Genomic DNA, 22523 nt, shown 5'->3' on the forward strand with positions numbered 1-22523 from the left:
GCTCAATAAATACGATTGATTGATTGATTGAGTCAGAAGGTCGTGGGTTCTAATCCCGGCTCCGCCATGTGTCTGCTGCGTGACTGTGGTTAAGTCACTTCAATTCTCTGGGCCTCATGTCCCTCGACTGTAAAATGAGGATTGAGACCGCGAACCCCATGTGGGACAGGGACTGTGTCCAAACTGATTAACTTGCATCTACCCCAGCCCTTAGAGCAGTGCTTGGCACATAGTAAGCGCTTAACAAGTACCATCGTTATTATTAGGCCACAGGAGGAAGGCATCTGGGGAGGCTTTGGGTGGGAACGGCTTCTTGGTGGTGAGGCATCATCATCAATCATATTTATTGAGCACTTACTATGTGCAGAGCAGTGAAATGGTTGCCGGAGGGAGACGGTGGAATTGCTTCTCTTAAGGGCCTTTAAAACTCGGAGGGATTTTCACCCATCTGGGACCTTTTATGAGGGAGCCACCCTTCAGAGCGCGTTCTTCTAGGAAGCTTGGAGGGGATTTATTCACCCACTGCGGGAATTTCAGGCTGAGGCAGAAGGTGACGGCATCGGAAATAAACAGGACAACCACGAAACGTGTCTCTGTTTGCAAACATTTTCGGAGATGAAAGAGGCGTTCAAAGAAATTCTAATATGGGCCTTGGATGGTCGCCATTTCATTAAGCGGCCTATCAGTTGCCCCAGTCCAAACTGTTTGTGGAAAACAAGGAGTGAACACCAAATAATATTGCTGGAAAAATCCCACAACTGTAAAGCTGTTTTTGGTATCTACCCCAGTGCTTAGCACATGCTGAATGTACCATTCAATCAGTCAGGCAATGGTAGTTATTTATAGTAATCATGATAACAATAGTAGTATTTTGGTACTTGTTAAGTGCTTACTATGTGCCAAGCATTGTTCTAAGCTCTGGGGTAGAGGCAAGTTCATTAGGTTAACACAGTCCCTGTCCCACATGGGGCTGACACTCTTAATCCCAATTTTACAGACGAGGTAATTGAAGCACAGAGGAGTTAAGTGGCTTGCCCAAAGTCACACAGCAGACGAGTGGCAGAGCCAGAGTTAGAACCCAGGTCCTTCTGACGCCCAGGTTCGGGCTCTATCCAGTAAGCCACACTGCTTTATTGAGTGCTATGTGAAGAGCACTGTACTAAGCACTTGGGAGAGTACAATACAATAGAATTAGCAGATATGTTCCATTATTATGATAATAATCACGATTATGATTATTATTATAAAGAGTACATTTAGTGTGGGGGGTGGGGTGTTCCCTTAGGCCATCCACCATCGGTACCTTTTGATCACCACTATACGGGAGTTTCCCAAGCGCTTAATTCAGTGCCCTGTGGACATTAGGCATTTAATAAATACCATCAACTGATTGCTGGACTGCACCTCTCCTGCCAAGAAGTCACACCTAATAATATCCTAAGTCCTCTAGACTGTAAGCTCTTTAGGGACAGGGAACGTGTCTGCTAATTCTGTTGTACTGTACTCTCCCAAGAGCTTAGTACAGTGCTCTGCACACAGTAAGTACTCAATAAGTACTCCAAAGAGGAGTCCCACACTAGAAAGAAAAGTCGCCAGATTGTGAGATGACTTTACCACATTGGCAGAGACACACAAGGCGACACTAGGGATGGGTTTCCGAGACTTGTAGCGCAAAAGGCAGGTCTGCCCTCAATCCGTGCTATTTATTGAGTGCTTACTGTGTGCAGAGCACTCTACTAAATGCGTGGGAGAGTACCATGTGAAGCAGCATGGCCTGGTGGAATGAGCACGGGCCTGGGAATTGGAAGGTGATGGGTTCTAATTCTGGCTCCACCACTTGTCTGCTGTGTGGCCTTGGGCAAGTCACTTCACCTCTCTGGGCCTCAACTCCCTCATTTGTAAACCGAGGATTAAGACTGTGAGCCCTGTGTGGGACAGGGACTGTGTCCAACCAGACTACCTTGTAGCTAGAGAAGCAGCGTGGTTCAGTGGAAAGAGCCCGGGCTTTGGAGTCAGAAGTCATGGGTTCAAATCCCAGCTCTGCCAACGGTCAGCTGTGTGACTTTGGGCAAGGCACTTAACTTCTCCGGGCCTCAGTTACCTCATTTGTAAAATGGGGATTAAACCTGTGAGCCCCCCGTGGGACAACCTGATCACCTTGTAACCTCCCCAGTGCTTAGAACAGTGCTTTGCACATAGTAAGTGCTTAACAAATACCATTATTATCATTATTATTATTATCTGCCCCAGCATTTAGAATGGTTCCTGGGACATAGTAGGTGCTTAACAAATACCATAATTATTTATTATGAATACAACAGAGTTGGTAGACACATTCCTTGTCCACAAGGAGTTTATAGGCGAGAGGAGCTTACAGTCTCCCTCCCTCAGACTATGAGTCCCACGGGGGTTGGTGGGGGAAGACAAGTACTGTGTCCAACCTGACTCCCTAGAATCTATTCCAGCACTCAGTACAGCGCTTGGCACATTGTGGGTGCTCAATCCCTACCACACTGTTATTATCATGCTTCTGCTTCCCAGGCCCTGATACTGCTTTGGCAACCGCCTGGAAAGTCCGTTCAGACTTTCCAAGCCGTGGGATCACCCCCACCCGCCCTCATTTCCTCCCGCTCCCCTCTGCTGAGGTCCGAGAGCTCCCTTTCCCGCTCTCTCGGTTCCTCGGGCCTCTGCCCCCTCCCATTAGGCCGAGTGGGCTGATCCCGGCCGGCTCCGGGCCAGCGTGTGGTCGTGAGCCAGAAGGATGTGTCCCGTCTTCCCCGATGCTCTGGAAGGAATGACTCACGGGCGGTGACCCAATCCCCCGTGAGCAGAATCACCCCTCACTGATGCACGGGAGCAGGATGGGGGAATCTCGGGGTCCGTCCGCAAGCAGGGGTGTGGGGCTGCCATACGGATGAGGCAGTGGCTAGGGGGCGGAGAGTGGGATAGTAATAATGATGGTATTTGTTAAGCGCTTACTATGTGCCAGGCACTGTACTAAGAGCTGGGGTGGATATAAGCGAATCGGGTTGGACACAATCCCTGTCACACGTGGGGCTCATAATCTTAATCCCCATTTTGCAGATGAGGGAATTGAGGCCCAGAGAACTGAAGTGACTTGCCCAAGGTCATGCAGCAAATACGTGGTGGAGCTGGGGTTAGAACCCATGACCTTCTAACTCCTAGGTCCTTGCTCAATCCACTATGCCATGTCGTAGAGAAGCAGCGTGGCTCAGTGGAAAGAGCCCAGGCTTGGGAGACAGAGGTCACGGGTTCGAATCCCAACTCCACCACTTGTCAGCTGTGTGACTTTGGGCAAGTCACTTCACTTCTCTGTGCCTCAGTTCCTTCATCTGTAAAATGGGGTTGAAGACTGTGAGCCCCACGTGGGACAACTTTGATTACCTTGTATCCCCCCCAGAGCTTAGAACAGTGCTTGGCACATAGTAAGCGCTTAACAAATACCAACATTATTATTATTATGCTGCTTCTTTGGATCAGATGGGGTGCCCTGATTTGCCACACGTGGGAAGGAAAGGAAAGTTTTCCCACAAACAACACTCTGCGCTTTAGACTTGGTTGGGCTTAGACTAAAGCTGTCTAAAGCACGGCTCAACCTGCTGAATCAATCGATTAAAATCCCAATCTGGTGGAGACCCTCACCCTACCCCACTTCTCTTTGTGGGAGTGAAGTTACCTGCAGTTTTGACTGAAATGGTCCCCGCCGTTTGCTTTCATTTTTCTAATTCACAGAGTTGCTCGACTGGCTGCACTCAGCACAAATGCTTCCTTGGACTCTCTTCCTCTGCCGTTCGGATGGATGGGACAGATTCAGACTGCTCAGGCAGGGAGGAGGTTCTGCTATTTCACAGGCTAACTGGTGTTTCGAGAACGCTCCTTTTTACACCGTTCTAGGTCAAAAGACCTTTTCTCTGGGAAGAGCCTCTGGTGGGCAAAATAACGTGCCCTCTCAGATGACAGACCCGAAGCTGTGCTTGGCTGCATTCACCCCCTCTCACATTTCTCTCCCTGCTGGCTAAGGAGTTGAGATGGACATCAGCCCCACGTCCACTTCCCATTACCTGACACTAAAGAAGCACCGGGATTCACACATGGGCGTGAACTAACGCCTCTCCTGATAAATACATGCAAGACCAACAGGGCCCCTCAACCGCCAGGTTTTTGGAGGAGAAAAATAAAACCTTCCCGTAGCTTTGGCTTTAGGATTAGATTTTGGGCCTAAATCGCATTTGGTTCCCCCATTCGCTCTCTGGAGAACGTTTTTACTTCTCTGATTCCGAGTGAAAGACTTGGAAGGCCCCACTAAATCTCCAACCGCCACCCCGTCATCTTTAAAGTACATTTTTCCAGACGCAAAAGGCCACAGAGCTCTCTTACCGAACCGGCGAGAAGGTGGAAAGGCCAGGCTGTCCTAAACCCCCTGGGCGGGTCCGAAATCCATCCCCGTTGGTTTCTCCCACCACGTCCACCCTGGTTCCTCGGCGGGGACGATCGCTCCTCTGGGCTGAGCCGTCCTAGATGCGAGGATCGGACCTGGCCCCCTTCCCCCGCCCGCCTCGGCCCCCCATCCGCTCCAGGCTGGGCAGCTGGAGATGGCCTTGGGCTCACCAAGTTCTGTCAACTCTCTCCTAGTGACTTCTGTCTCTTAAATTCAGACTGATGTTTTGTGAAAGGGGGCCTCCACCGCCAGACCCGCACTGCCTAGAAAGCATTTCCTGCCTTTGAGTAGTATGGATGTGTGAGCGAAGGCTGCACTTTGGGAGAGGGAGGGGTGGGGAGGAGGTGGGGGGGAGAGAGAGAGAGAGAGGGAGAGAGAGAGAGAGAGAGAAACAGGCATGGGGGGAGGACAGAGACAGAGAGAGATGGACTGGGAGGGCAGAGAAAGAGAGATAGGAGGAAGGAGGAGCCAGGGAGAGAACCCGGGGGAGTCGGGGGAAGGAGGGAAAAACAGGGGGGAAGGAGAGAGAAAGACAGGGGAAAGAGAGAGAAACTCAAGAGGAAAGAAACACAAGGTGAAGAGAGAAATACAGGGGGAAAGAGAGAAACACAGGGTGAAGAGAGAAATACAGGAGGGAAGGAAAGAGAAATGGGGAAAGGAGAGGGAAATAAAGGGGGATAGAGAGAAACATGGGGAGAGAGAAACACAGGAGGAAAGGAGAAGCACAGTGGAAAGAGAGATAAATATGGGGGAAAGAAAGAGACATGGGGGAAAGAGAAGGAGATGGGGAAGAGAGAGAAATGCAGGCAGGAAGGAGAGAAAAATAGAAGGGGGAAGGAGAGAGAAACACGGGGGGAAGAGAGAAATACGGGGGAAAGTGAGAAAAATGGGAGAAGAGAGAAATACAGGAGGGCAGGAAAGAGAAACACGGCAGGAGAGAGGAACATGGGGAGAGAGAGAGAGAGAGAAGAGAGAGACAGAGACAGAGACCCAGAGACAGAAAGGGATTGGGAAAGAGGAGAATGAGAGGGAGAAAGGGAGAGACAAAGAGAGATGAACAGAAGAATGACAGAAAGGCAGAGAGACAGCAAAGGAGAAGGGGAAGAGACATCAAAAGGGAGGGGGACAGAGAGAGAGAAGGGGAGACACAGAACTGCAGACAAAGAGACAGAAAAGGAGGACACGGGGGCGAGAACCTGAGAGGGAGGAAGAGAGAGATGGTGGAAAAAGAGGAGAAAGAGACCGAGGAAGAGGGGCACAAGACTGGACTTTTGGAAGTTTTCCATTTAGCAAAGACCACATTGGAATCGACCAGGCCGCTTTTGGACATCCACAGTACTCGTGGAAAAGTAGCTCACAGACCCCACTAGCGTTCAAACACCAGTCCAATCCACACACCCCCTTCTCTTTCTGTAGCAAGGCCTTGGGTTCCCAAGCCAAGCCAAAGTGGCTATTTCAAGCCAGTGGTACAGGCTGTCCCGGGGTGATTTTCTCTTTCACAGTAATCGGCCCAGACAGTACCTACCCTACGAGGTGTGGGCGTCCCGCCAAGCTCTCCAGAGGCCCAGATCCCCACGGGCGGGCGAGCTGGGGTTCAGGCGGCCAGTCCAGTGTGGATTCTACGTCCAGCGAGGGGCCCCCGGTGCCCCACGGATCCAACCCTGGGGGAGGGTGAGGACTTACTCCATCTTGTCGATCACATTAGAGAAAAAGTGTCCGACCGCTTCTCTCTCGCTCGACCGGGGTGGGAGGCGGGGAAGACCCGTACCTCAGGCCTTGAACAGCCCGGACCCCTCGACAGCCTCCCGTCCGCCGGTCTGTTCCGCCTTCCCAATCCTCCCTCCCCAGCTTCCTTTCCCCTCCCGCCTCCCCGGGCTGGGGCCTGGGAGAACCATTTGGTTTTGATTAAAACCAGACAGGCAGCGAGGGGTGAGCTGAGGAATAAGCTCATGGAAATTGCTCTCCTGGCTTTAATTAGGGCGTCAATTAATAATCGACGTGAACTATTTAGGCAACACATGCCACAAGGACATAAAGGAACAGGGGGCTCAAGGAGTCATTTCAGGGGAAAGCTCCTGTGAGCCTCAAACCCCACTGAAAGGCTCTCACTCTTGTGGGGGGCGGAGGGGGAAGGGGGAGACGGAAAAGTAACATGTCTCTGTCCCTGAGGGCTCTGGGATGGGGGAGAGAGAAACCGGTGAGGCCGCCTGTTTCTCTAGAGAAAAGAAATAGAACAGATCCTCTCACTGGGCTCACTTCATACGGCAAAGGTCTCCGTCTCACCTCTTCCCTCACCGCCCAGCGATTTGTTGACAGTCAAGCTGAGGTTGGGATTATTTCAGACTCGAGCCATTTTCTGAGCTCGCTAATCGGGTCAGGGGTCTCTGGATAGCTTCTGCCAGTCCCGAGGGCACCGGGAGGGACAGGAAGAGCTCCACATTCCATCAAGAGATGCCATTCACCCAGGAGGAAATGTGAGATGACACTCTTCTCCATGCTATCCTGTATGAGCCTGGGCTTCCCCACAGGTTAGGAAGAGAGAGCAGAGACAGACAGAGACAGAAAGATAGAGAGATGGACAGAAAAGCAGGCAGAGAGACAAGGCGACAGATAGGGAGATGGACAGAGACAAAGAGGTACATGAATGGAGAGACAGGCAGGTGGAGAGATTGATGGAGAGACAGGCAGACGGCTTGGCAGGCAACAGAGCAGAAAGACAGATGGGCAGACAGAGAGAAAGGCAGGCAGAGATGCAGAGAGACAGTTAGGGAGAGATAAAGAGAGACAGAAGCGGAGACACAGAAAGGCAGAGACACAGACAGGCAGAGGGGCAGTTGGACAGAGATACAGATTCATAATAATAATAATGGCATTTATTAAGTGCTTACTATGTGCAAAGCACTGGTCTGGGCGGTGGGGAGGTTACAAGGTGATCAGGTTGTCCCTCGGGGGGCTCATAGTCTTAATCCACATTTTACAGATGAGGTAACTGAGGAACAGAGAAGTGAAGTGACTTGCCCAAAGTCACACAACTGACAATTGGCGGACCCGGGGTTTGAACTCATGACCTCTGACTCCAAAGCCCGGGCTCTTTCCACTGAGCCATGCTGCTTCTCTTCATTCATGCTGCATCTCCTCACCGTACCTCGTTCTCGCCTGTCCCGCCATCGACCCCCGGCCCACGTCATCCCCCGGGCCTGGGATGCCCTCCCTCTGCCCCTCCGCCAAGCTAGCTCTCTTCCTTCCTTCAAGGCCCTGCTGAGAGCTCACCTCCTCCAGGAGGCCTTCCCAGACTGAGCCCCTTCCTTCCTCTCCCCTTCGTCCCCCTCTCCATCCCCCCATCTTACCTCCTTCCCTTCCCCACAGCACCTGTATATATGTATATATGGTTGTACATATTTATTACTCTATTTATTTATTTTACTTGTACATATCTATCTTTTATTTCATTTTGTTGGTATGTTTGGTTTTGTTCTCTGTCTCCCCCCTTTAGACTGTGAGCCCACTGTTGGGTAGGGACTGTCTCTATGTGTTGCCAATTTGTACTTCCCAAGCGCTTAGTACAGTGCTCTGCACATAGTAAGCACTCAATAAATACGATTGATGATGATGATGATGATTCATTCAATCATATTTATTGAGTGCTTACTGAGTGCCGAGCACTTACTAAGTGCTTGGAAAGTACAATTCAGCAACACCATATTTACTGGGCATTTGCTGCATGCAAAGCACTGCACTAAGCGCTCGGCACTGTACAAATGGGCAGAGACACAGGCAGGCAGAGATGCAGTTGGGCAAAGACACATGGGCAGAGACAATCGGTCAGAGAGACAGATGGGCAGAGACGTAGACAGGTAGAGAGTCAGAAAGACAGACAAAGATAGACAGGCAGAGAAAATGAGACATAGAGACAGAGAGAGCTAGAGGCAGTGGTCCCCAAAAGATAATGCACCAGACTCTATGCCACTGACATCTTTTCTTTTTTCTAAGTCCCTTTCTCCCTAGTACCACCTACGTCAGTCTGTGCCAACTTTCCAGTTTTGCATTCACAATCACGGATACCATTTATGTACGTATTGAATTACAAAGAGCACGAGCCTGGTGGGGGTCAGAAGATCTAGATTCTAATTCCGTCTCTGCCACTTGCCCGCTGTGTGACCTCGGGGTAGTCACTTCACTTCTCCATACCTCAGAAAATAGGGATTAAATATCTGCTCTCCCTTCCTTTTAGACTGTGAGCCCCATGTGGGACAGGGACTGTTCAACCTGATTAACTTCTATCCACTCCAGCGCTTCCAACAGTGCTTGACTCATAATAATAAATAATAATAATGATGATGGCATTTATTAAGCACTTACTATGTGCCGAGCACTGTTCTAAGTGCTGGGGAGGTTACAAGGTGATCAGGTTGTCCCACGGGGGGCTCACATTAATCCCCATTTTACAGGTGAGGGAACTGAGGCCCAGAAAAGCTAAGTGACTTGCCCAAAGTCACACAGCTGACAATTGGTGGAGCCGGGATTTGAACTCATGACCTCTGACTTCAAAGCCTGTGCTCTTTCCACTGAGCCACGCTGCTTCTCATAGTAAGCACTTAACAAATACCACAGTTATCATCTACCCCAACGTTTAAAGTGATTCTTGGCACACAGTGAGTGCTTAAATGCCGCAATCATTATTACTCCATATCACTTAAAGCACCCAATCATCTGTTTTTCTGGTTTTCCTTCCTCTGTCTTTAAATTATTTTGTGTCCGGTTCTCCCTCTAGACCGTAAACTCCATGAGGGGAGGAATTATGACTTCCAATTCCTTGGTACTCTTGATCACACCTCCTTGTGAGGATCCAGAGATGTCTGGGAGCAAACTGCCGTTCCTCCCTGTGTGATGGAGAATAACCCCAGACCATCTGGGAGTCTCTAAATTCATCCCTACTTGACACAAACCATCATCCCCTTTCAAGACAAAGGATGCTGTCTCTCTCTAAAGTCACACACACACGGCAGATATGCACACTCCTACTCAGCATGGAGCGGTATGGTCTAGTGGCAAGAGCCTGTGCTTGGGAGTCAGAGGTCATGAGTTCTAAACCCGGTTCTGCCACTTGTCTGCTGTGTGACCTTGGACAAGTCACCTAACTTCTATGTATCTCGGTTCCTCATCTGTAAAATGTGGATTGAGAGTGTGAGCCCCATGGGGGCCAACCCGATTACCTTGTATTTACTCCAGTGCTTAGAAGAGTGCTTGGCACATAGCACATAAAAAATACCATTATTATTATTATTATTATTTGCCCCAACACTCGAAGTTGCCACCACTAGGGATCTATAAAGTGGTACTCACAGACACCTCACTCCCACACCACGTAGAAGCAGCGTGGCTCCGTGGAAAGAGCACATGCCTTGGAATCAGAGGTCATGTGTTCAAATCCCGATTCCACCACATTGCTGTGTGACCTTGGGCAAGTAACTTAACTTCTCAGAGCCTCAGTTACCTCATCTGTAAAATGGGGATGATGACTGTAAGCCCCATGTGGGACAACCTGATCACCTTGTATCCCCCCCCAGTGCTTAGAACAGTGCTTTGCACATAGTAAGCGCTTAACAAACGCCATCATCAACATGTCCACCTCCTTCTACTCTGCCATCTCCTCTCTCTGTTATCCATTTTAGTGTCTTTCCCCCACTCTAGACTGTAAGCTCCTTGTAGGTAGAAATCGTGTCTACCAGCGCTATTGTTTTAGCTTCTCCCAAGTGTCTAGTACGGAGCTCTTCCTATATACTGTCGCCACTCAATAAATACCATTGATTGGTTTGAGAAGAGTAGGGTCAGAAACCAGTCTGCCTTTGTGAAGGCAGAGAAACAGTGTGGTCTAGTGGATTCAGTATGGTCCTGGGTGTCAAAAGGTCCTGGGTTGTAATCTTGGCTCTACCACTTGTCTGCTACATGACCTTGGGCAAGTCACTTCACTTCTCTGGGCCTCAGTTCCCTCATCTGTAGAATGGGGATTAAGACTGTGAGCCCCACATGGGACAACCTGATTACTTGTATCTATCCCAGTGCTTAGAACAGTGCTTGGCACATAGCAAGCACTTAACAGATACGATCTTCATCATTTTACAGATGAGGAAACAGGCTCCAGGGAGTTAAATGACTTGTCCAAAGTTTTACAGCAGACAAATAGAGAAACAGCTTGGGGCAGATACAAACTGATCAGGTTGGACACAGTCTCTGTCCCACATGAGGCTCACACTCTCAGTTCTCATTTTCAGATGTGGTAACTGAGGCTCAGAAAAGTGAAGTGACTTGCATAAGGCCACACAGCAGACCCGTGGCAGAGTCGGGATTAGAATCCAGGTCCTTCCGACTCCCAGGACTGTACTTTATCCACTAAGCCATGCTGCTTCTCCTGTTAGGTTCACTAAGGCATGGCCTTCCACCCCGCACCGTGGCCTAACTCAAAGGAACAGGTCCCTCTTCAAGTGGACATTTCCAGGAATGTCCCCATCCTGCAGACACACTCGAATCACTCAATCAATAGTATTTACTGAGTGTTTAACGTGTGCTGAGCGCCGTACTAAGTGCTTGGGAGAGCACAATACAACAAAGTTGGCAGACACGTTCCCTTGCCCACAGTGAGCTTCCAGTCTAGAAAGGGAGACAGACAGTAATATAAATAATACTTAATGTACAAGCTATAGAAACTTAAGTGCTGTGAGATGACTATCATGGGCCCAAAGGTCACATATCCACGTGCACAGATGGCACGGAGAGGAGAGGGAGCCAAGGAAAGGAGGGCTTAATCAGGGAAGGCCTCTTGGAGGAGATGAGACTTGAATAAGGCTTTGAAGGTGGGGAGAGTCAGGGTCTGGCACATTCGGAGGGGGAAGGGGGTACGGCCAGGCTGTACCACAGTCCCTGCCCAGATGTCCGAATCCCAGAGCCGGAATGACGTCCATGAATGCCATCTTGTCCCCTGACGGTACGTGTCCAGAACTGAGCAATCTGATCTTGGGCCCCGCGGATCTGGATTGTCTCTGCGAGCGAGGGCAAGGGGGAGCCGGGGGGCGGGGGAGAGGGCAGCGAACTGGGTTTGGATTAGCGTTGCCAGGATCTTAGGCAGACGAATGAATCACAGGAACACGGTAGCTATTTTAGGGTAGACCTCGAGGAGCTGGTCGGCTTCTAACGAGCTGAAATAATATTTGGGATCTCTCTGTTTGAAGGTGTGAGTGTCAGAAACCCAGAAGTCAGCTCTCGCTGTTTTGGATAAAAATAACTCTCCACACCCAACCCTTCCCAGACCCGTTGAACTCGGGGCCATGGGATTTCCCGGCTGCGAGAGGGGCTTCGAGTGGGTCAGTTTGGGCCCGTGTTCTCGGGAGGCATAATGTTATTGGGTCCTTTTTTTTTTTGGTTTCTGTTAAGTTCTTACTATGTATTATGTGCTAAGATAGATACATGATAATCAATTTGGACACGGTCCAACCGAAGCAGTTTGGACACAGTCCATGCCTCCCATGGGGCTCACAGTTTTAATCCCCATTTTACAGATGAGGTAATTGAGGCCCAGAGAAGTGAAGTCACTTGCCCAGAGTCACTCAGCTGGCAAGTGACAGAGCCAGAATTAGAACCCACGACCGCTGACTCCCAAGCTTGTACCCTTTCCATTAAGCCACGCTGCTTCTCACCCAGTTAAGTGATTTGCCCAAGTTCACACAGCAGACAGGTGGCGGAACCAGGACTAGAACCCAGGTCCTTCTGACTGCCAGGCCTGAACTCTATCCACGAGGCCGCACTGCTTTTCTCCCCCACCAAGGAGGTAGAGAGAGACACCTCTCCCGACCCCAAATTGCCCCGGTAGCCCCTGAATGATCTCTCCAGCCACAAAACTTGGGTGTGCCCTTCATGGTGACCCTGCCCCCCAACTAGTCAGTTGCTCTCAGTGCCCCGGGGTGAGTGTGTTGGGCAGGGACAACAGGTGGCAAGTGACGTCATGCCAACCACAGGTGCAGGAATCGATTCCTTTGCCGGAGGACTACAAACTCAGGCCCATCAGCCGTTCTGAGGGGAAAACTCCACTGTTTTGTTTTATGATGTCAAATTGTCTCTGACCCACAGTGACTCCATGGACAGATCTCTCCCAGAACGCCCCATTCTCCATCTACAATCATTCCGGTAGTGTATCCATAAAGCTTTCTTGGTAAAAGTATGGACGTGGTTGACGATTACCTCCTTCCGCTCAGTAAACTCGAGTCTCCCCCCTCGACTCTCTCCCATGACGCCGCTGCCCAGTATAGGTGAGTTTTGTCTTGTAGCAGATTGCCTTCCACTCGCTAGTCATTGCCCAAGTTAGGAATGGAATGGGTATGCCCCTGCTTGACTCTCCCTCCCGTAGCGGAGACGGGTAGAGGACTGGAAACTCTTCAGGTGCCATCATGAGAGGGGAAAACTCCATTTACACCCTCCTAAGAGCTTAGAGCAGTGAAGTATCCGAGAATTATCCTTGATTGGGTCCCCCTCTTCCCAGCCTTGGACCGGCTCTCTCCCAGAGGAAGGGACCGAGCGTCATGATAATAATCATCGCGGTATTTAAGTGCTTACTATGTGCCAGGCACTGTTCTAAAGTGTTGGGGTGGATCTAAGCAAATCCACAAGCAAGGATACAACCACTTCCTCCCCCACGGAGCCAGCTGGAGCCACACGGCCCTTAAAATCATCATAATTGTGAGGTTTGTTAAGCAACTACTTTATGCTAAGCACTGGGGTAGAGGCATGATAATCAGGTTGGACACAATCTCTGTCTCACATGGGGCTCACCAAGCACCCAAGGTTCACCTTCTAAGTTGGAAGGGGAACAGGGATCGAATCCGCATTAGACTGACAAGAAAACCGAGGCCCAGAGAAGTCAAGTGACTTGCCCAAGGTCACAGAGCAGGCAGGCAGCAGCACCCAAATGCGAACCCAGGTCCTCTCCGGGCTCTTTCCACGCTGCTTCAACTTCACCGCCCACAGAATCGGTTTTTGAAACGGTCAGCTATGTTACATTTATACACACCCATATTGCAAACGCTTTCTCTGGTGGAAAAAAAGAAAATCCCAGGAAATCACCTTGGTGTTTTTAAACAGCCTTTGCACTATAAACGTAAAGACTCGTTTTGCAGCGTTCAACCTCTGTAGGAGGAGAACTGTTTCTATAATGGCTGTAACATGCGGACCTGATTTATTTAACGGTTACAAAATGCACGTTCTCGTTCCGGGGCAAGCGCAGATAAATCAGCGTTCTCTCTTATGTATCGCTGGCTGGCTCGCCTTCGCTGGAGCCGACTGGTGAGTGGGGGGCTTGGGGAGACCCCTAAACTGGACACCATCTGGTCTTTGAGCCCGGGGGCCAAGTCATCTGGAAGCCATGGTTTCTGCAGACGCGTCCCGCGGATGCAATATCGGTGGAGGGGGGAGGAATCGGAGAGGCAGTGGAGGTGACTAACCTCTCTTTGAGTAAAAACCTCTCCGATTGGGCTTGGGGCCTGATAATAAATGCAATATTTGTTAAGTGCTTACTATGGGTTATTAATTATTCTTAACAAATACCACAATTATTATTATTATTACTACTACTCTGGTATTTAAGTGCTTGCTGTAGGTCAGGCACTGTACTAAGTGCTGGGGTAGATACAAGATGATCAGATGAGAAGCAGCATGGCACAGTGGATGGAGCGTGGGCCTGGGAATCAGGTGGTTATAGGTTCTAATTCCAGCTCCACCACTTGTCTGCTGTGTGGCTTGGTGCAAGTCACTTCGCTTCTCTGGGCCTCAGTTACCTCATCTGTAAAATGGGGATTGCGATTGTGAGCCCCACATGGGGCAGGGATTGTGGCCAACCCGATTTGCTTGTATCCACATCAGCGCTTAATACAGTGCCTGGCACATAGTAAGCACTTAACAAATATCATAATTATAATTAGGTTGGACGCAGTCCCTGTCCCACATGAGGCTCACAGTCTTAATCCACATTTTATTGAATCAAGCAAATTTATCGAGGGTTTACCAAGTGCAGAGCACTGTACTAAGCACTTGGGAGAGTACAATACAACAGAGTTAGCAGACATGTTGCCTGCCCACAACAAGCTTACAGTCTACAAGGAGAGACAGATATTAACAAAAATAAATTATGGATATTCATTTAAGCACTACTAAGGGCTGGAGTAGATACACGTTCATCCGGTAAAACAGAGTCTCTGTCCACTGTCTAAGTAAGAGGGAGAACATATATTGAATCCCCATTTATAAGCAATCAATCAACAATATCTGTTGAGAGGCTACTCCTTGTAAGGCACTGTACTAAACACTTCGGAGAGGTCGATAGAAGAGGAGATGATTCTCGCCCAGGAGGAGCATCATGTACAAGTAGAGAAGCAGTGTGGCCTAGTGGAAAGAACCCAGGCCTTGGAGTCAGAAGGACCTGGGTTCTAATCCAGGATCTAACACTTGCCTGCTGTGTGACCCTGGGCAAGTCACTTTACTTCTCTGGGCCTCTAAAAGGAGATTGAGAGTGTGAGCCCCATATGGGACGGGAACTTTGTCCAAACTGATCATCTTGCATCTATTTGAGCACTTGTACAGTATCTGGCATGTATTAAGTGCCATTTGTCAGCTGTGTGACTTTGGACAAGTCACAACTTCTCTGTGCTTCAGTTACCTCATCTGTAAAATGGGGATTAAGACTGTGAGCCCCATGTGGGACAACCTGATCACCTTGTAACCTCCTCAGCGCTTAGAACAGTGCTTTGCACATAGTAAGCACTTAACAAATGCCATCATTATTGTTGTTATTATTATTATTATTACAAAAAACATTATTTAAAAAAAAGAAAAAAGGAGCTTATAGTGTAAGCCCAAAGTGCAGGCATGGACACCTTCAACTCATCCTCCAAATACTGGCAAGGAAATTGATTGGTGAGCTAAGCCTAGTGAGAGAAGCACTGAGGCTTTTCAGAGCGGGAGGAGAGAGGGACGGCTGAGTCGTGCCCCATATTTCTGGCAAAGCAAATCTCTTTTGTGTTTCCTTCCGGAGCTAGTTCTCCCTGGAGAGTTGCTAACTTCACCAACATGGAATGCTGACATGGAACTGCCAGCTGACATTCTAGGAAAGAAATCCCACCCTGGAATGTTTCTTCAGCAACCGCCCTTATGTAATCTCCCTCCCTTCACCCTTTTTTCAGCCTGTCTAGGATATACAAGGTTGTCCAACTCCTTCCTGCTCAACTTCGCTGGGTCCCCAAAGACAACTGTCTTACTAGCCAATCAATGGATTGATCAGTCAATCAGTGGCACTCATTGAGCACTTACTGTGTGCAGAGCAATGGTCTAAGCACTGTACTATCCTACTGAAAGCATTTCATTCTCCTCCTACTTTGTCATTCTATCATATTTGTGGAGTGCTTACTGTGTGCTGAGCAATTCAATTCAATTGTATTTACTGAGTGCTTACTGTGTGCAAAGCACTGTACTAAGCACTTAGGAAAGTGCAATATAACAACAGACACATTCCTGCCCACAACAAGCTCACAGTCTAGAGGACTCTACTAAATGCTTGGTAGAGTACAATATAATAATAATAATAATGGTAATAGCATTTGTTAAGCGCTTACTATGTGCAAGCACTGTTCTAAGAGCTGGGGAGCATACAAGGTGATCAGGTTGTCCCACGGGGGGGCTTACAATCTTAATCCACATTTTACAGATGAGGTAATGAGGCGCAGAGAAATTAAGTGACTTGCCCAAAGTCACACAGCTGACAAGCAGCAAAGTCACACAGCTGACAATTGGCGGAGCCGGGATTTGAACCCATGACCTCTGACTCCAAAGCCCAGGCGCTTTCCACTGAGCCACGCTGCTTCTAATGATGATGATGATATTTGTTAAGCACTTCCTATGTGTCCAGCACTGTTCTAAGCTCTGAAGTAGGCACAAGCTAATGAGGTTGGACATTGTCCATGGCCTGCTTGGGGCTCACAATCTCAATCCCCATATTACAGATGAGGTAACTGAGGCACAGAGAAGTGAAGTGAATTGCCCAAGGTCACCCAGCAGACAAGTGGCAGATTAGAATCCAGTTCCTTCTGGCTCTCAACCCCAGAGCCAGACTTTTCCCAGGAACCAACCCAGCTCTACCCTCTCCATTTCCTGGCCTGCCAAGTAGATATCAGTAAGTCAGTCATATTTATTGAGTGCTTACTCTGTGCAGGGCACTGTACTAAGCACTTGGGAGAGTGTACTATAACAATTTAACAGAGATATTCCCTGCCCAAAAAGAGCTTACAGTTGGGGGCATTACAGATGATCGGGACCAGAAAGAACATCCGTGGCATTTGTTAAACACTTACTATGTGCCAGGAACTGTACCAATTGCTGGGGTAGATACAAGGTAATTGGATTGCACACAGTCCCTGTCCCTCATGGGGCTTACAGTCTCAATCCCCATTTTACAGATGAGGGAACTGAGGGACAGAGAAGCGACTTGCCCAAGATTATAGAGCAGACAGGTGGTGGAACCTAGATTAGAACCCATGACCTTCTGACCCCCAGACCTGTGCTCTATTCACTACACCATTCTTTTTTTCAACAGAAGAGTTGGAAGACACGATGATCATAAATACAACTTTTAGGGACACCCCCACCCCCATAAAGGAGCTGCCAGGGGTATAGCTTAGAGCCTTACTGTTCTCTGGGCTTCTCTTTGGTCTGAATTCACGGGGGAGGCTTCCTTTGCCGGCATTTATTTCCAGGGTCTCTTTGCAGGGGTTTCCAGACTATTTCTAGGAATCTAAACTCTCTTTATTAGTGTGGGTGGGAGGACAGGGGTTGTGGCAGAGATAAGGGTGGGAGGTGCAGGGAGGAAGAAAGAAGCCAATCAATCAATCCATCAGTGGGGGAGAAGGGATTACCAGACAGGTGACCCTCATTAACCCAAGATACACCTTACCCCCTGACCTCCCCCCCCCCAACCCTAGAGGAGCTCAAGAAGACCATGGAAGACTAGGGAATTGTACTTTACCTCCTGTAGCTCAGGAGTCTCCCAATGTGTTTGCAAATATGGCATGGGGAAAGCAGCATTGCCTAGCAGATAAAGCATGGCCCTGGGTGTCAGAAGACCTGGGTTCTCATCCCAGCTCCACCGCTTGTCTGTTGTGTGACCTTCGGCAAGTCACTTCTCTGGGCCTCAGTTACCTCATCTGCAAAATGGGAATTAAGACTGTAAAAAGGGGAATGAAGACTGTGAGCCCCATGTGGGACAGGGATTGGGCCCAACCCAATTAGCCTCTGTCTGTCTGAGAGCTTACTACAGTGCCAACCACATACTAAGTGTTTAAGTGAGAAGCAGCATGGCTTAATGGAAAGAGCATGGCCTTGGGAGTCAGACCTGGGTTCTAATCCCGGCTCCGCCACTGTCTGCTTTTTGACTCTGGGCAAGCCACCTAACTTCTCTGTGCCTCAGTTCTCTCATCTGTAAAATAGGGATTAAGACTGTGAGCCCCCGTGGGACAACCTGATTACCTTGTATCTACCCCAGCTCTTAGAACAGTGCTTGCCACATAGTAAGCACTTAACAAATACTATAATAATAATTATTATTGTTGTTAATAAATACCATTAAAAAAACAAAAAACAAAATCCCACTAATAATAATATTTATTAAGCACTAGTTGCCCAAACTCTGTGTAAAGTGTCAGGATAGGTACCCCATAATCTGATCAGAAACAGTGTCCATCCCACACAGTACTCATAGTCCAATAATAATAGTAATAATAATAATTGTGTGTTCCTGTTAAGCATTCTCTATGTTCTAAGCTTCAAGATAGATAGAAGATAATCAGGTTGGACATGGTCCCTGTCCAATATGGGGCTCACAGTCTAAGTATAAGAGAGGACAGGTAATGAAATCACATTTTACAGATGAAGAAAGTGAGGCATAGAGAAATTAAGTAACTTGCCCAAAGTCACACAGTAGGCAAGTCAAAGAAGTGGGGAAGGCAGGTATCTTAGCCTCATTTTACAAATGAGGAAGTAGGTTCAGATAGGTTAAATGATTTACCTCAGATCACAGAGTAGGACAACAGTAGAGGAAAGATTTGAACCCAGATCTCCTGACTCTCAGAACCGTACTCTTTCCCCAAGGAAACAGTGCTTCCAAAGACAGAAAGGAAATAAGACCAGATTTTTTAAGGCAATTAAAAAAAACCCCAAATCAAATGAACAAAAAAACCTGAATTACCAATGCTAAAGTATCCAAGCTTTCTGAGAAAGATGGGAGAGCATCCAAACACAGCAAGGAACAGTTGGAGTTGCCTGGGATAGAGGCATAAAGTGGCTCTCAAGGGATGTAGAAGAGAAGAAGAGGGGAAAAAGACTAGCGAGCAATTTTTAGGTCATCTTGGATTTTCTCTCTTTTAAAGGATCAGAAATTCAGTGATGAAGAGCCTACAGAGGATATCTTATTTATAAATTCACCTGTCCCTGTCAGATGAACCATTTTTCCAATATTGGCTGATATCTGTGTTTCCCTAATGATCACAGACCACCACCTCATCTAGCACACCCCAGGACTTGGGCTGTCTTTGAATTTTTGTGCAATTTTGTGTTAAAGCATTAAACAGAGTCCCGGAAATTTGTTTTCTTTTAATCAGTTATAAAGCAATATGTTTATGAAACCCAGTCCTGAGCAACTATTTTAATAAGATGAAATATTTTGGAATGTTTTATTAAAAAAACCATAAAAGGATTCAATTACATTCTCTAAACACAAGTCAGGCCAGGCCCTTTGGAGAAAGCCATATTTACTTGCTCAGGATCGAGAAACTGTGTTAAAGGTGCCACTTGAAATCATTCATTCATTCATTCAATCGCATTTATTGAGCGCTTACCATGTGCAGAGCACTGTACTAAGCGCTTGGAAAGTATAATTCAGCAATAGGGACAATCCCTACCCAACAACAGGCTCACAGTCTAGAAGGGGGGAAACAGACAACGAAACAAAACAAAACAGTACAAATAAACAGGAATCAATAGTATCAATAGCGCTTAGTATGGAGCCTGGCACTTGGTAAGCACTTAATGAATACCATTAAAAAAAAAAAAAAAGAGCCCATCTCAGCCTCCCTATCAGTTGGCTAGAGCTTCCAAAATGATGACACCTAATGCTGCTGGAAAAGAGGTTTCCCACCTCCTCCGGGAAAGGTGACTTTAGATGTGCTGGAAATATCAGGAGGGAATTGACCAGTTGCCCTAAGCTGGGAAAGCAGCATGGTGTAGTAATGAATACAGCATGGCCCTGGAAGTCAGAAGGTCATGGGTTCTAATACTGACTTGTCGGCTGGGCGACCCTGGGCAAGTCACTTCAATTCTCTGTGCCTCAATTAGCTCATCTGTAAAATGGATATTGAGACTGTAAGCACCACGTGGTCCAGGGACTGTGTCCAACTCGATAACAAATACCTTAATTATTATGATTATGTTTTGGATCGCTCAAGCCAAGTGCCGTAAGATGGTGTTTGTCTGGAGTGCCCCATTCATTCATTCAATCCTATTTATTGAGCACTTGCAGTGTGTGCAAAGCATCATACTAAGCATTTGGGAGAATACAATATAACAACGCACAGACACATTCCTATCCCCAGTGAGCTCGCAGATTAGAGGGGAGCCAGACATTAATATAAATAAATAGATAAATAAATTACAGCTATACACAGATAAATGCAAAAGTGCTTGGAGATGGGAGGGAAGATGAATGAAGGAGCAAGTCAGAGCGGCGCAAAAAAGAGTGGAGGGCTTAGGTAGGGAAGACTTCTTGGAGGAGATGGGCCTTCAATAGGGTTTTGAAGTGGGGGAGGACACGTCATCTTTGGGGTATCCGAAGCCCAACGTGGCACAGAGAGGCCTCGGCGGGATGAAAGAAGATGACTCACTGTCTCGGACAGAGCTGTGGGGACATCGTAACGGAAGGGGGGGAGTTTGGTCAGAACAGCCCGCTTGGCCTGATTTGGGATTGATCAGGGCTATCTGACGGAGCTCTGTGGCCTTGAACTTAGTCTGCCCGTCTCAGTCAGCTGGCAGGTTCCCCAGATGTCCACGAGCAAGACTCACAGATCCCATTCGGAAAGACAGGGTCCCAGACGGAATGGAGAGTTGGAGCCTCCGGTTTGTTACTTTCCAAGCCACTGAGTGGGAACTGGACATTCTGTAACATTGAGAAGCAGTGTGGCCTAATGGATGGGGCACGGAACTGAGAGTCATGGATTCTGGGTTCTAATCCCAGCTCCGCCGCTTGTCCTCTGTGTGACCTCGAGCAAATCACTTCACTTCTCCGGGCCTCAGTCTCCTCCTCTGTAAAACGGGGATTCAGTACCTGTACTCCCTCCACCCTGCAAACCATGACCTCCAGGTGGGACAAGGACTGTGTCCAACCTGACTTTTTTTTATGTCTACCTCAATCCTCGGCACTTGGTAAGCACTTAACAAATACCACGATGATTGTTATTAAATTCCAAACTGTGAGCCGGTGAATCTTTTTGCTTCCTTTGAAAATTCCCTGAGGTTAGTAAGTTTCATGGAATTTCCTTTGGAAAGCTTTTCTCCAGATTTTCTGGGAAAAGAAAATCTTCCCAGCTGTTCCCCAAATATTCTACTCCAGACTTGTTCCTCTCAAAACGCCTTTGGAAGGGTCAGCGCTAAAAATTTCAAAGCATTTGATTTCTCTGAATAGCAAGCCTTTTCAGTATCGAACTGGGTCCTAATCCTGGCTCTGCCACTTGCCTGCTCTGTGACGATGGGCAAATAACTTAGCTTCTCCGGGCCTCAGTTTCCACAGCTGTAAAATGGGGATTCAATACCTATTTTCCCTCCCACTTGGACTGTGAATCCCACGTGGGACAGAGACTGTGTCTGACCTGATGAACTTGTGCCTAACACAGCACTTAGAACAGTGCTTGACACATGGTAAGCGCTTAAATACCATAATCATCATCATCATCCTGAGATGTTATGGAGAGAGAGGCCATAACAATAATAATTGCAATATTTGTTAAGCGCTTACTATGTACTAGGCACTGTACTAAGCTCTGGCACAGATGCAAGCTAATCAGGTTGGACACAGCCCCTATTCTGTGTGGGGCTCATGGTCTTAATCCTCATTTTACAGATGAGGGAACTGAGCCACAGAGAAGTGAAGTGACTTGCCAAGGTCACACAGCAGACAAGTGGCGGACCTGGGATTAGAACCCAGAACCTTCTGACTCCCATGCTCGGCCTCTATTCACTAGACCACTCTGCTTCTCACTCTGTTATACCGTACTCTCCCAAGTGCTGAGTCCAGAGCTTAGAACAGTGCTTTGCACACAGTAAGCACTTAATAAATGCCGATATTATTATTATTATTATTACAGTGCTCTCTCCCTAGTAATCTCTCAATAAATAGCACTGATTGACTGACTTAGGGGTGCTCCCCACCTCCTGCTTCCCCTGTGGCACGGGGAACATAAATGGACAATTCAACTGAGCAAACTCCGACCCAGGAGATTGAGTTTCCAGGATTTCTTAGCCTCCATTAAGTTGTCGGCTTGAATCGTAAGCGATCTTCTTGTATCTGTGGATATTGTAATTGGATAATAATTTGGGTATGTGCTCTTGGAAATTGCTGGCACATGTTCCTCCAATTGGAAACAGAGCAGAGAAGGTTCGGGAGGTGTCAGTGTGTAAATCCCTGCCACGAGGCTTTGGTTGGTTCCAAAACTGGGGGCTTTCAGCTCTGTCCATCCCATTCATTAAAACTGGTCCTTTCGATCATTGGTGAATCCAGACACCAAAAATAGAGGGATTTCCTTAGAACACTATCCTCAAAACAAAGCAAAAAAAAAAAAATCTAAATTTATCAACGGGGATTGCACTTGGCTAAATCTTCTAACATATGGCCACCAGTAGGCTAGCGATGCACTCCGCTGTCTGCCTGACAGAGGTTTTAACACAACCAATAGCAGTAGTTAGTCGGAGTCGTATTTAATGAGCCTTA

At 48.0% G+C, this 22523-nt stretch overlaps 1 protein-coding gene across 2 annotated transcripts in view; it reads right to left on the bottom strand.

Moving 5' to 3' along the window:
• The window catches only part of DLC1 (DLC1 Rho GTPase activating protein), a 150400-nt gene extending 144209 nt beyond the window's left edge, over positions 1-6191 (bottom strand). The window contains exon 1 of one of the 2 annotated variants that reach the window (XM_038769243.1): positions 5985-6191. The gene's annotated coding sequence lies outside the window, so the exon portion shown is untranslated. Of the gene's footprint in view, positions 1-4398; positions 4473-5984 lie in introns of those variants that run through there. The other variant, XM_038769242.1, reaches the window with a different exon arrangement.
• Between the last annotated feature and the right edge of the window lie 16332 nt (positions 6192-22523).

This window comes from Tachyglossus aculeatus, chromosome X5, assembly GCF_015852505.1.
Source record: "Tachyglossus aculeatus isolate mTacAcu1 chromosome X5, mTacAcu1.pri, whole genome shotgun sequence".
Classification (NCBI taxonomy): Eukaryota; Metazoa; Chordata; class Mammalia; order Monotremata; family Tachyglossidae; genus Tachyglossus; species Tachyglossus aculeatus.